We start from the raw sequence: 13965 nt of genomic DNA on the forward strand, positions 1-13965 counted from the left end.
TTTCAGTTTGAAATGCATGCTTCTAAATCTTTTTCTTACAGATTTGTATACATATATATATGTACCCACATAAAATATGTGGTATTGTTTTATTTATCTGTTGGTTTTCATAAATGATACTCACTGTATTTATTTTCCTGTGATTAGTTTCTTCCCTCACTCATCAGTATGTCTTAGAGCTTTTTCTAAACTTCTCATACTCTACCTTGTTAAAACAAACAAACCCATTGTATTGTATACTGTGCCAGGTTGACTATCCCCATTGTATGTTTTTAGCCAAGTCTCTATTGATAAATACGAAGGGTGTTTCTGGTTTGGTTTTTTGGCATGAAAAATAATGTTGCAGAAAATAAGTCTGTACACATCCCCGTGCACAAATGTGATTTTTTCTCCAAGGTTAAGTATTGAGAAGTGGAATGGCAATGTGGTAGAAATGAGAAATTCCTTTAAAAAAATATTTATTTATTTATTTGACTGTGCCAGGTCTTTGTTGTGACACGCAGGATCTTTAGTTGCAGCATATGGGATTTAGTTCCCTGACCAGGGTTCACCCAGGTCCCCTGCATTGGGAGCATGGCATCTTAGCCACAGGACCACCAGGGAAGTCCCTAGAAATTAACATATTTTAATAAAAATGACCAATTTGCACTCCAACATGACTCTCAGTGGTAAGCTTCAGCAAATATTTCTTTTTATTAAGTTTTGGGATGAGCGCCTCTTAGCCTTCAATCACAGCAAAGACAGGAGGAATACGAAACTAAGTCTTGACCCTCTAGGGAGGCTGAGACTCGTCTACAGTCCCCCGTATATCCTCTGGCAAAAGAATTCCAAGAAGGTTAAATCAGAAGCTGAAAAGACTGGATGCTTATAGAAGGTGTGTGGATGTGAATTGGATGGAAAGGAAGAAATGGAAACGGGTAGAGGGCACCACAGCACTTACAGAAGTATGCTTCTGTGCGTGCTAAGTCACTTTAGTCTTGTCTGACTCTGCGACCCCATGTACTGTATTCTGCCAGGCTTCTCTGTTCATGGGTTTCTCCAGGCAGGAATACTGGAGTGTGTTGCTATGCTCTTCTCCAGGGTATCTTCCCGACCCAGGGATCAAACTTACATCTCTTGCGTCTCCTACATTGGTGGACAGATTCTTCACCACTAGTGCCAGCTGGGAAACCCTTTATAGGCGTATACCCATACCCTTTTATGGAACCAGGGTAATGGTTCATATAGTCCAAGAATAAGTAAATAATTCACATCAACCAGGATGAGAAGAGAATTCCAAATGGAACACTGGCAGTAAGGAATCTAAATGTATTACAAGTAAATAATATGACCACGGGAGGAATAGGGAAGAAAAGACCTAACATAAGTAACTCTGAAAAACAATATTTTGACTGAATACTGTAAGACTACAGATGAAAAGAGCTGTACATAAATATCATGGTTTAATTACTGAGTATTTCTTTCTATGATTCTTAAAGGGAATGAGTTAGCAAATCTGAAACTATTTTATGTGAAGACCAGTTGGGTCCAACTAGGAGACAGAAACCACACAATTACTTGAACAGGGAAAGGTTAATATAAAGTATTATTAACTATAGCAAGAAGTTGGAGAAATGAAGAGTTGGCTACTGAGAAGTAGCCCTAAGAGAGAACCCTAAAGAATACAGGAAAGGGCTCAGCTATCGCTCACTGAATGGTGAGTGCTGCACTGTCAGAACCTTCCAGAAACTCATCCATTATGGTCCCAGGAATACAGTTCATGGGGAGCTGTCTCACTGGAGACATTCTGCTATGAAACTGCCCAAAAGGGGTGCCAGGGGAGGCTGCTGGGCACTGGAGCTTCTGACTGCTGTGCACTGCAGGAGCCCAGCTGCTCCAACCTGGTGTTGGGGAAAGTGTCTACACAATGGGGAGCTGGAAAAGCCATCTGTGCCCCAGTAGCTGAGTGCTAGGAAAAGCAGCCCACACTGCAGGCACCTTCCAGAAGGAACACACCAGACCAGGCCTTCCTCCTCTTGCTGCAGTGTCTCTCTGTAGCCCTCCACTGTTTAACATGATGCCAGCTGACAAAAGAAAATAAAGAATCAGCTCCATTTCTGCATGTCAAGTCATGAAAAATGAATTTTAGATTTGAGAGGCAACAAATTGATAACTGGCAGAGTCTTCCCCTTTGTCTGCTCTCACCTTTCATATGTTCCTTTTTACACATGTTTGAACTCTCATGCAACAAAATCTTTCTGTAATTTCACCTAACAAGATGTAACTTTTTATCTTAGAAATGAAGAAGTGGGACTTCCCTGGCAGTCCAGTGGTTAAAGACTCTGCACTTTCACTGCAGGGGGCACAGGTTTGATCCCTGGTTGGGAAACTGAGATCCCATCCTGTATGCCCGTACCACATGGCCAAAAAAGAAATAGAAGAAGCTTTCATGCTGTCTACAAATTGAAGACACACACAATCCCAACAGCTTATCCATTGCTGGCTATGTTATTTACCCTTTAAATTCAAATTCAGTCATGGTCCCACTGAATATACAGTTACTTAAAGACTAAACTGGAAACTTCCCTGGCATCCAGTGCTTAGCATTTCATGCTTCCACTGCAGGGTATTCAGGTTCCATTCCTGGTTGGGAAACTTCACAGACAACTGTAACACTAACTTCAGTAACTTGTATATAAAATAAAAATGGGAAAGTTAAAGTCTGAAAAAACTGTCACAGCCAAGAGGCGTCTAAGGAGGATATGAAACTAGATATAAGGTAATGTGATATTTAGATGGGATCCTTGAACAGAAAAGTGACATTAGATAAAAACAAAAGAAATCTGAATAAATCATGAGCTATAGTTAATAAGGGGCTTCCCAGGTGGCACAGTGGTAAAGAATTCACCTGCCAGCGCAGGAGATTCAGGTTCGATCCCTGGGTTGGGAAGATTCCCTGGAGTAGAAAATGGAACCTACTCCAGTATCCTTGCCTGGAGAATTCCACGGACAGAGAAGCCTGGTGGGCTACAGTCCATGGGGTCACAAATAGTCACACTCAGTGTGCATATCTAGTCTGTCTGGTCTTTACTTTATAATAATGTACCAATATTGGTTTCATTTATGGTTGCAAATGTATCACACTAATATATGATGTTAAAAAAGGGGAACTGGGTGTGAGTTATGTGAGAGAGCTCTATTATCTTCTCAGTTTTCTATAAATCTAAAATTTTTTTAATTAAAAAATTTATTTTTTAAAAGAGGGGACTTTAATAGGAAGATTAGTGGAATTCCAATAGCATCTGTAGATTACATGCTAGTGTTGCATCAATGTGAAGTTTCTGGTTTTGATAATTGTGCTCTAGTTATACAAGAGGTTATCGTTAGGGGAAGCTGGGTGGCAAGTATACTGGTACTATTTAAACTAATTCTGCAACTTTTCTGTAAGCTTAAAATTAATTCAGAAACATTTTTTTTAATGTTCCCAGTTTTTTTTTTTAAAAAGGAATTCAGTTTGTGGCACTGTACACCATTCTCAATATGAGCCTTGATAATATATGCATACTTTTGAAGGTACAAACTATGTCAAGAGTAGCCAGTGTACATGTAGCTCAGTGTTGTGGAAAGCAGCTTGGAAGTCATGAACAAAGCTGAAGTCATGAACAAAGTCATGAACAACACTGAGATAATAAATGAGACTGCCTGGAGAGTCCCAGGGAGACACTGTGAAACATCATATGACAGCAGCCAGCAGCAAGGGAAGAATTTATCGTAGGTTTCCATTTCTATGCATATACACTGGAGAAGGCCAGTGAAAGCCATCGTCTGACCGCTGCAGAGAACCATTCTCCCTCCTGCTTCTCCCCTCAGCCCCAGCCTGGGCTCACCTGCAGGAGACTCCACCAAGGGGGAGGGATGCCAGAGGCTAGCTGTCTGACCTGCATCCTCAGGGCGGGGCTCACACAGGAGGGAAAGCCGGGCAGGGAGGGTGTGAGCAGGCCTCCCGGGCGCTCTGCGTGCTCGTTTGTTGGTGGTGTGAGGCTGACTTCTCTTGTCCATGAACTTGGCTCAACACCTTGCTCTGTTGCTGCTTTTGCCATCTGTCACTTTCTTGCTCCATCTCTAGTGACATTTAACTGTAGAATTTCCTGCTCCAGGGACTTAGGTTGGGAGAGAGACCAGAGAGTCAGGTTGCACTGTGTTTTTCTTACGACCAAGGAGTGCTGATTGGGCCTCCCACACCACGGAGGGCTCGCCAGGCAGACTGACACACTGGGTGGCCACTGCTACTTCCAGGTGTCCAAGTTATTCAGTCGTGGGGATTTTCTTCCACTGGGATTAATTTCAGAGGAGTAGAGAAGATGTTCCCAACACCTGTAAAAGGAGCACAGTGTGTCTCTTCCTCCTCCTCCCTCCCATTTCCCCAGATGCCTCGCAGCCCCAGTTCCTGGCTACTTGCCTGAGCGAGTTCCTGCTAAAATGTAAATGGGGTGTCCCCCTCAACCCAGGGGCAGCAGAGAGAGGGTAGGGCTCATTTCCTCTGTCAGCTTGATTAGACCAAGGGAGGCCCAGATGGCTGGTAAAACATCGCTGGTTGTGCCTGTGAGGGTATCTCCAGAAGAAGTTACCATTCGCATTGGTGAACTGGGTACCACAGATGGCCCTCCTCAGGGTGTGGGCATCAGCCAGTCTTTTCAGGGCCCAGGTAGGACTGGAAGGTTGGGAAGGGTGAATTCTGTCTTGGCCTGGGCTGAGAGGTCACATCTCCTGTGCTTTAGCAAGGGCTCTCCTGGTTCCTGGCCTTGCAGATTCAGAGTTAGCCACAATTCTCTGGCCTTCAGACTTGTCCTGAACTACCCCACCAGTTTTCCTGGTATTCCACCTTACAAAGGGCAGGGCGTTGGGACTTCTCAGTTTCCATAACCTTTGAGCCAGTTCCTACAGTAAATCAATCTCTCTCTCTCTCTCTAAATGTATCGTGTTAGTTCTGTGTGTCTGGAAAACTCTAGCACAGCCTCCTGTCCTCTGAAGCCTCCTTTTGTGGTTTATTTTCTCCAGTTTCTCTTTATACCCCAAGCTTTGAAACAGACTGTGAGAGAGGAAGATTTAGTTTCATGATGCAGCATTGTCTCCAAATAGCCGCGTGTCGTGGGCCAACCGGGGAACCTCCGTGAGCCTCACGTCCTCAGTCGGTGGGCTCTGCTGAGCGTGAGGCGCTGCCCTGGACAGTAAGTTCCTGCAGGCCAGGGACCTCAAAGCCTCGAGTTTTCCAATGCCTTGCCCACAGCAGGCACTAAGTAAATGCTTGCTAAATAAACAATTGAATATATAAATGCTGCTTATTTTGATAATGTATTCATACGTGTCACAAGTCATATCATTTAGGTTCAACATGGTGCGAAAGAAAAAAATCCCCAACAGATCTGGTGATAGAAGGTGACTGGGGAGCTAAAAATTCTAGGCACCATAATTTGAGAAACAAAATGACTAAGAGTTGGCGTGGTTGCTCCAGGATGTGTATTGACCATATTTCATTCGAATGGCTCACTGGGGCCTCTTTCCTCTTGACGTATGTGACCTGTTTGGGATCTTTGTTTCTGGATGCTGATGGCCCAGTTTAAATCTGCTGACATAACATGTCCGTTTCCTTAAAAATGATTTTAGAGAAGCCAGGAAAAGTGGATTCCATTTGAAAAGTTCAAACAAACTTTAAAAAGACATTTGGAGGAAACTGAAGAAAACATCGATAAAGTTATGTCTCAGTGAGATAAGAGAAGATAGTACCTTTTTTAAGCAAGAACAGGATGTTCTGAAAAAGAGACAGTCACTAAATAAGAAAGAACTACTAAGGGATATCAAAAAATGCAATACTTGAGGCAAAAATTCATGGGAGTTTGAAGATCTAGTTGAAATGTTCAAAAGCATGGAATAAAGTGACTTCATTCAGTTCAGTCACTCAGTCGTGTCCAACTCTTTGCGACCCCATGAACTGCAGTACACCAGACCCCCTGTCCATCACCAACTGCCAGAGTCTACCCAAACCCATGTCCATTGAGTCAGTGATGCCATCTAACCATCTCATCCTCTGTCGTTCCCTTCTCCTCCTGCCCTCAATCTTTCCCAGCATCAGGGTCTTTTCCAATGAGTCAGCTCTTCACATCAGGTGGCCAAAGTATTGGAGTTTCAGCTTCAATATCAGTCCTTCCAGTGAACACTCAGGACTGATCTCCTTTAGGATGGACTGGTTGGATTTCCTTGCAGTCCAAGGGACTCTCAAGAGTCTTCTCCAACACCACAGTTCAAAAGCATCAATTCTTCGGCGCTCAGCTTTCTTTATAGTCCAACTCTCACATCCATACATGACTACTGGAAAAACCATAGCCTTGACTAGATGGGCCTTTGTGGACAAAGTAATGTCTCTCCTTTTTAATATGCTGTCTAGGTTGGTCATAACTTTCCTTCCAAGGAGTAAGCATCTTTTAATTTCATGGCTGCAATCACCATCTGCAGTGATTTTGGAGCCCCAAAAAATAAAGTCAACCACTGTTTCCACTGTTTCCCCATCTATTTGCCATGAAGTGATGGGACCAGATGCCATGATCTTAGTTTTCTGAATGTTGAGCTTTAAGCCAACTTTTTCACTCTCCTCTTTCACTTTCATCAAGAGGCTCTTTAGTTCTTCTTCACTTTCTGCCATAAGGGTGGTGTCATCTGCATATCTGAGGTTATTGATATTTCTCCCGGCAATCTTGATTCCAGCTTGTGCTTCCTCCAGCCCAGCATTTTTCATGATGTACCCTGCATATAAGTTAAATAAGCAGGGTGACAATATACAGCCTTGACGTACTCCTTTCCCGATTTGGAACCAGTCTGTTGTTCCATGTCCAGTTCTAACTGTTGCACCCTGACCTACATACAGGTTTCTCAAGAGGCAGGTCAGGTGGTCTGGTATTCCCGTCTCCTTCAGAATTTTCCACAGTTTATTGTGATCTACACAGTCAAAGGCTTTGGCATAGTCAACAAAACAGAAATAGATGTTTTTCTGAAACTCTCTTGCTTTTTCAATGATCCAGCGGATGTTGGCAATTTGATCTCTGGTTCCTCTGCCTTTTCTAAAACCAGCTTGAACATCTGGAAGTACATGGTTCACGTATTGCTGAAGCCTGGCTTGGAGAGTTTTGAGCATTACTTTACTAGCATGTGAGATGAGTGCATTTGTACGGTAATTTGAGCATTCTTTGGCATTGCCTATAAAGTGACTAGGAGATGGGAATTAGTTAATAGCGATGAGAAAATTGGAGGAAAGGAAATTCCCTGGCAGTCTAGCCGTTAGGACTTTGTGCTTTCACTGCCGGGGGCCCAGGTTTGATCGCTGATTGGAGAACTAAATTAAAGAAGGAAGAAAGAAAAGAAATTGGAAGATAAACTTAGCATACTTAACTTCTAACTGTAGGATTTCCAAAAAGAGAGTAAGCAGAGGGAGAGGAAAGGAGGAAGGTGGGAGAGGAAAGGAGGAAGGTAGCAGAGAAATACTCAGAAGAGACTTCCCCGGAGGTCCAGTGGTTAGGACTCGGCTTCACTGCCAAGATCCCAGGTTTGATCCCAGGTCAGGGAACTAAGATCCCACATGCCACAGGGCATAGCCAAGATAAATAAGTAAAACAAAAAGAAAATAAATGCTCAAAAGAATTTCCCAGAAGCCAGAGGGTACAGTGAATGAAGAGACTCATCCCTGTGGAACTTCTTGACAAAGGGTATAAACAGAGCCACTTAATGCTCAGAGACAGAAAGAATGCCTTTCGAAGGACCAGGTTAAAAAAAAGATGCCATCGAGTTCCTAAACTGCAGCCTCAAGAGCCAAAAGACAGAGGAGTAATGCCTTCAGCAGTCCAGGGGAAAATCACTTTCAACACAAAATTCAATACCCAAATTATTAATCTGACTCATTTGAAAAGACCCTGATGCTGGGAAAGATTGAAGGCGGGAGAAGGGGACGACCGAGGATAAGATGGTTGAATCACATCACCGACTCAATGGACATGAGTTTGGGTAAGCTCCAGGAGTTGGTGATGGACAGGGAGGCCTAGCGTGCTACAGTCCACAAGATCGCAAAGAGCTGGACATGACTGAGCGACTGAACTGAACTGAATGTTTAACAAAGATGTTTTTTAGATGTGCAGGGTCTCATAGAATTTACCTCCACACCTTTTCTCAAAAAGCTAATGAAAGATATGTCCACCAAAATGAGTGAGAAAACCCAGAAAGAAAAAGTACCTATGATTCCAGCATGAGAGAGAAGGAAGGAAATGACAGCTGGGCAGCCAACCTCGAGAACACCCACGCCTGACTGGGGCAGGAACATGGGGACTCTGTGGGCAACACTCCTGGAATAAAATAGAATTGGGAGAAAAACTCATGTTCCAGCCAGTGTGGAAAGCTGTATAGAAAGATTTAGATTTATTTTATTACACAAAATAAATGCCTTTAGGTAAATACTAAGTGAGAGTGAAAGTGTTAGTCATTCAGTCATGTCTGACTCTTTGTTACCCCATGGACTGTAGCCCACCAGGCTTCTGTGTCCATGGAATTCTTCAGACAAGAATACTGGAGTGGGTAGCAATTCCCTTCTTCAGCGGATGGTTCCAACTGAGGGACTGAACACTGGTCTCCTCTTTTTTTTTTTTAATTTATTTATTTATCTATTTTTTTTTTTACTTTACAATATTGTATTTGTTTTGCCATACACTGACATGAATCCGCCATGGGTGTACATGTGTTCCCCTTACAGAACCCCCCTCCCACCTCCCTTCCCATCCCACCCCTCTGGGTCATCCCGGTGCACCAGCCCCGAGCCCCCTGTATCATGCATCGAACCTGGACTGGCGATTTGTTTCACATATGATAATTTACATGCTTCCATGCCATTCTCCCATATCATCCCACCCTCCCCCTCTCCCATAGAGTCCAAACTAATGTTCTATACATCCGTGTCTCTTTTGCTGTCTCACATACAGGGTTATGTTTACCGATTTACTAAATTCCATATATATACGTTAGTATACTGTATTGGTGTTTTTCTTTCTGGCTTACTTCACTCTGTATAATAGGCTCCAGTTTCATCTACCTCATTAGAACTGATTTGAATGTATTCTTTTTAATGGCTGAGTAATATTCCATTGTGTATATGTACCACAGCTTCCTTATCCATTCATCTGCTGATGGACATCTAGATTGCTTCCATGTCCTGGCTATTATAAACAGTGCTGCGATGAACATTGGAGTACACGTGTCTCTTTCAATTCTGTGAACCCCAGTCTCCTGCACTGCAGGCATATTCTTTTCCATCTGAGCCACCAGGGAATCCCAAATAGTAAGTACCCATACAAAACCCCAAGGTAGTTGTATCAAGAAAGGAAATTCCATCATCAAACACTATTTGCCTTAAAGGTGAATAATGTTTTATGTGGTCGTCATAATAGATACACGGAATATTGATTTAACTAAAATAGTAATCCCCACAAGAAACAGGTCTTAAATGGGGATAATTTAAGGAGAATTTCAGAGGAGAGATGACCCGAGCAGTGAAAAGAGACTGCAAGGGAAGGCCATTACCCCCACCCCGCCAAACCCAAGAAGGCACAGTGGAGGAGCAGTTGTCAGAAATGGGAGTGGGGGTGGGGGAACTAAATGGAGAGGGTACTAGAGTGGAGCCAAGGATGCAGCCCCCTGCAGCAACTCCACAGAGGTAACTGGGGGCACACACACCTCTGCTCACTTTCCCTGTCCCCCAGTTGCCTACCTATGCCCCAGAATAGCCCAACCCACCCAGAAGCCCTGGAAAAGAGAGCCTGGTGATGTGTTCCGTACAGGTCAGAGTGGATCTGGAAGGGCTAGGGGAAGACATCAAGCTCACACCTCAGTGAGCAGCTAGAGGAAGGGAATTGAAAGAGCACGATTCTCAGGTATCATAAAGAGCAGGAAGTTATTTAGGAGCCAGTGTCTAACCTGGTCTGTCAAGAAAGGCAAGATCATACTTACAAAACAGAAAGAGACTCACAGACTGAGAAAACAAACTTATGGTTATGGTTGCTGGTGGTGAGGGGGAGGGGAAGGATGGAGGGAAGGGATAGTTAGGAAGTTTAGGATGGACATGTACACACTGCTGTATTTAAAATGGATAATCAACAAGGACGTACGATATAGCACAGGGAGCTCTGCTCGGTGTTATGTGGCAGCCTGGATGGGAGGGGGGTTTTGAAGGAGAATGGATACATGTATATGTATGGCTGAGTCCCTTTGCTGTTCACCTGAAACTATTACAACATTGTTAATCGGCTATGCACAAAAAGTTTAAAAAATATACAATATATATAAAAAAAAAGGTAAGATCAGCATAAGATTTAGAAATATGGCAGCAAATGCCAGAAAACAGCTAAAATTTTTGAAGTGGAGGGTGCTATGGGGCTTTACAGGTGGTGCTACTGGTAAAGAATCCGCCTGCCAGTGCACAAGACACAGGAGACGTGGGTTCTATCCCTGGATTGGGAAGATGCCCTGGAATAGGAAATGACAACCCACTCCAGTATTCTTGCTGGGGAAATCCCATGGCCAGAGGAGCCTGGCAGGCTACAGTCTATAGGGTTGCAAAGAGTCGGACATGACTGAAGCGACTTAGCACACGTTCATGCTCTTGGGGAGTGAGATTGGCAAGGGACAGTTCAGAGGACTGCTTTTTCATTATACATCTGTTAGTACTGATAAGACATTTTAAACTTTGTACACGTATAATTTTGATTAAAGGGAAAAATAATAATATTCAGTCTGATCTTGAGAAAAACATCAGGCAATACCCAATAGATGGGCCTTCTAGAAATACGTAACTGATGCTCTTCAGAATAGTCAAGATCATCAAATACGAGGAAGTGTGAAAAGCTGTCAGCAGTCAAGCGGACCCAGAGACATGGCAACTAAATGTTATGTGGTATCCTGGATGGAATGCTAGAACAGAAAAGGGATGGGAGGTAAAGCTAAGGAAATCTGAACAAAGTACTGCTGCTGCTGCTGCTAAGTCGCTTCAGTTGTGTCCGACTCTTTGAGACCCCAGAGACGGCAGCCCACCGGGCTCCTCCGTCCCTGGGATTCTCCAGACAAGAACACTAGAGTGGGTTGCCATTTCCTTCTCCAATACATTTAAGTGAAAGTGAAGTCGCTCAGTCGTGTCTGAATCTTCAAGACCCCATAGACTGAAGCCTACCAGGCTCCTCCATCTATGGGATTTTCCAGGCAAGGGTGCTGGAGTGGGGTGCCATTGCCTTCTCCAGAACAAAGTACAGACTTTCGTTAATGATACTTGATCAGTATTGGTTCACTAATTGTAACAAATGTATCATGCTAATGTATCAATAATATGTTAATAATAAAGGAAACTAGGTGCAGGATAAGTGGGAAGTCTCTGAACTATCCTATCAGTTTTTCTGTAAATCTAAAGTTGTTCTACAAAATAGTCTTATTAAAAATAATAAAAGACTCTACCGTAGGAATAATCTTAAAAGACAGTAAGAAGAATTTATACCTTTTATTTTATTTGCATGATTTGGAGCTTTAATTGGGCTGGATGTTTTTCTAGGCTTTTTAAAAAGAAAATAATTTCTTTTTTTGCTGTGGTAAGAGTTACATAATATAAAACATACTATTTTAACCATATTTAACTGTACAGTTCAGGGACACTAAGTACATTCACATTGTTGTGCAACTCTTACCGTTATCCACTCCCCAGGGTTTTTTCACTTTCCTTAACTGAAGCACTGTCTGCATTAAACACTGACTCCCCATTCCTCCTCCCCAGCCCCCGCCCCTGGTCCCTGGCATCTACCAGTGTTTCTTCCTTTATTTTTGGTTGCGCTGCGTCTCAGGCTTTCTCTAGTTGTGGCAAGCGGGGGCTACTCTGTTGCAGTGCGCTGGCTTCTCACTGTGGTGACTTCTCTTGTTGTGGAGCATAGACTCTAGGTGTATGGTCTTCAGTAATTGTGGCATACGGTGTTAGCTGATTTGTGGCATGTGGAATCTTTCAGGACCATGTCCCCTGCATTGGCGGGCAGACTCTTCTCCACTGTACCACCGGCGAAATTCCTACCAGTGAACTTTCTGACTCTATGGATTTGACTATTTCGTATAAATAGAATCACATAGTATTTGTCTACACCTAATGTGTTTTGGGATGCTTTTTTAAGATTAACTTAATCTCTGTCTTACAGAGATTATAAGCAGCTAGTGCTGTGCTCTACAGCAGGTTCTCATCGGTTACCAAATTAGACATAATAGTAGTGTACATGTGTCAATCCCAGGCTCCTAATTCATCCCTCCGCCTCCATCCTCCACCTGGTGTCCATACACTTGTTCTCCATGTCTCTATTTCTGGTTTGGAAATAAGATCATTTGTACCATTTTTCTAGATTCCACGTATATGCTTTAATATATAATATTTTTCTCTTTCTGACTTACTTCCCTCTGTATGACAGTCTCTAGGTCCATCCATGTCTCTGCAAATGGCACAGGTTTTTTTTCCTTTTTATGGCTGAGTAATATTCCATTGTAAATATGTGCCACATCTTCTTTATCCATCCCTCTGTCATTGGACATTTATGTTGCTTCCATGTCCTGGCTGCTGTAAACAGTGCTGCAGTGACCATTGGGGTGCATGTATCTTTGGGAATTATGCTTTTCTCCAGGGAGATACCCGGGAGTGGGATTGCTGGGTCATATGACAGTTCTATTTTTAGTTTTTTAAAGAATTTTCATACTGTTCTCCAGAATGATTGTATCAGTTTACATTCCCATCAACAGTGTAAGAGGGTTCCCTTTTATCCACATCCTCTCCAGCATTTATTGTTTGTACATTTTTTGATAATGGCCATTCTGATCAGTGTAGGGTGGTACCTCATTGTAGTTTTGATTTGCATCTCTCTAATAATTAGGCTAAGCATCTTCTCCTGTGCCTCTTGGTCATCAGTATGTCTTCTTTGGAGAAATGTCTATTTAGGTCTTCTGCCCATTTTTTGATTGGGTTGTTTGTTTTTTGGTATTGAACTACATGAGTTGTTTATGTATTTTGGAGATTAATCCCTTGTCAGTTGCTTCATTTGCAAATGTTTTCTCCCATTTTGAGGGTTGTCTTTTCATTTTGTTTATGGTTTCCTTTGCTGTGCAAAAACTTTTAAGTTTAATTAGGTTCCATTTGTTTATTTTTGTTTTTATTTTCATTACTCTGGGAGATGGGTCAAAAAAGATCTTTCTGAGATTTATGTCAAAGACTGTTAAGTGTATGTTTTCCTCTGAGATGTCTGGCCTTACATTTAGGTCTTTAATATATTTTCAGTTTATTTTTGTTTTAATTATTTTTGCATGCAAGACACTAAATCCCAGAATTTCAGCCATGATCCTGGTTATTCATTCATTCAACAAGTATGTATCAAATGGTGACTACATGCCAGGCAGTACCCTGCACTCAGCACTTGGGATAAAGGGACTTTTTCAAAATACAGCCCCACCATTGCCCTTAAACCCTTTGGAAGTTACTGGGTACTCTCAGGTTCAAAACAGGGCGTGAAATTCCATCTGCATATCCCTGATGGTCGTTTTCCCACACCTCCCTGCCCTCCAGCAACACTGGCCTCTTTTGGTTCCTTGAAGATGCCACATTCTCTGATGCCCCAGGGCCCTTGCATGTGCTGTTGCCTCTACTCAGAATACTCTTCCTCTTCCCTCACCTTTGCCCATATTCTTCTTCCCTCACCTTTGCCCAGGTAACTCTTATACTTGGAACCTCAGCTTAGGCATCACTTCTTTAGAAACAACTCATCTACTTGTAATTTTCCCTGGTCGTGTGATTATTTTAATAGCACCAGTGTCCCTCATGGAATGTTTGCTTGTCAGTTCTATGACACCTGGAGCAGTGTCTTGGGGACAGTGTCTGTGTCGTTCACACCA

Source organism: Giraffa tippelskirchi, chromosome 9 (genome assembly GCF_054371585.1).
Source record: "Giraffa tippelskirchi isolate mGirTip1 chromosome 9, T2T-mGirTip1v1.2.pri, whole genome shotgun sequence".
Lineage (NCBI taxonomy): Eukaryota > Metazoa > Chordata > Mammalia > Artiodactyla > Giraffidae > Giraffa > Giraffa tippelskirchi.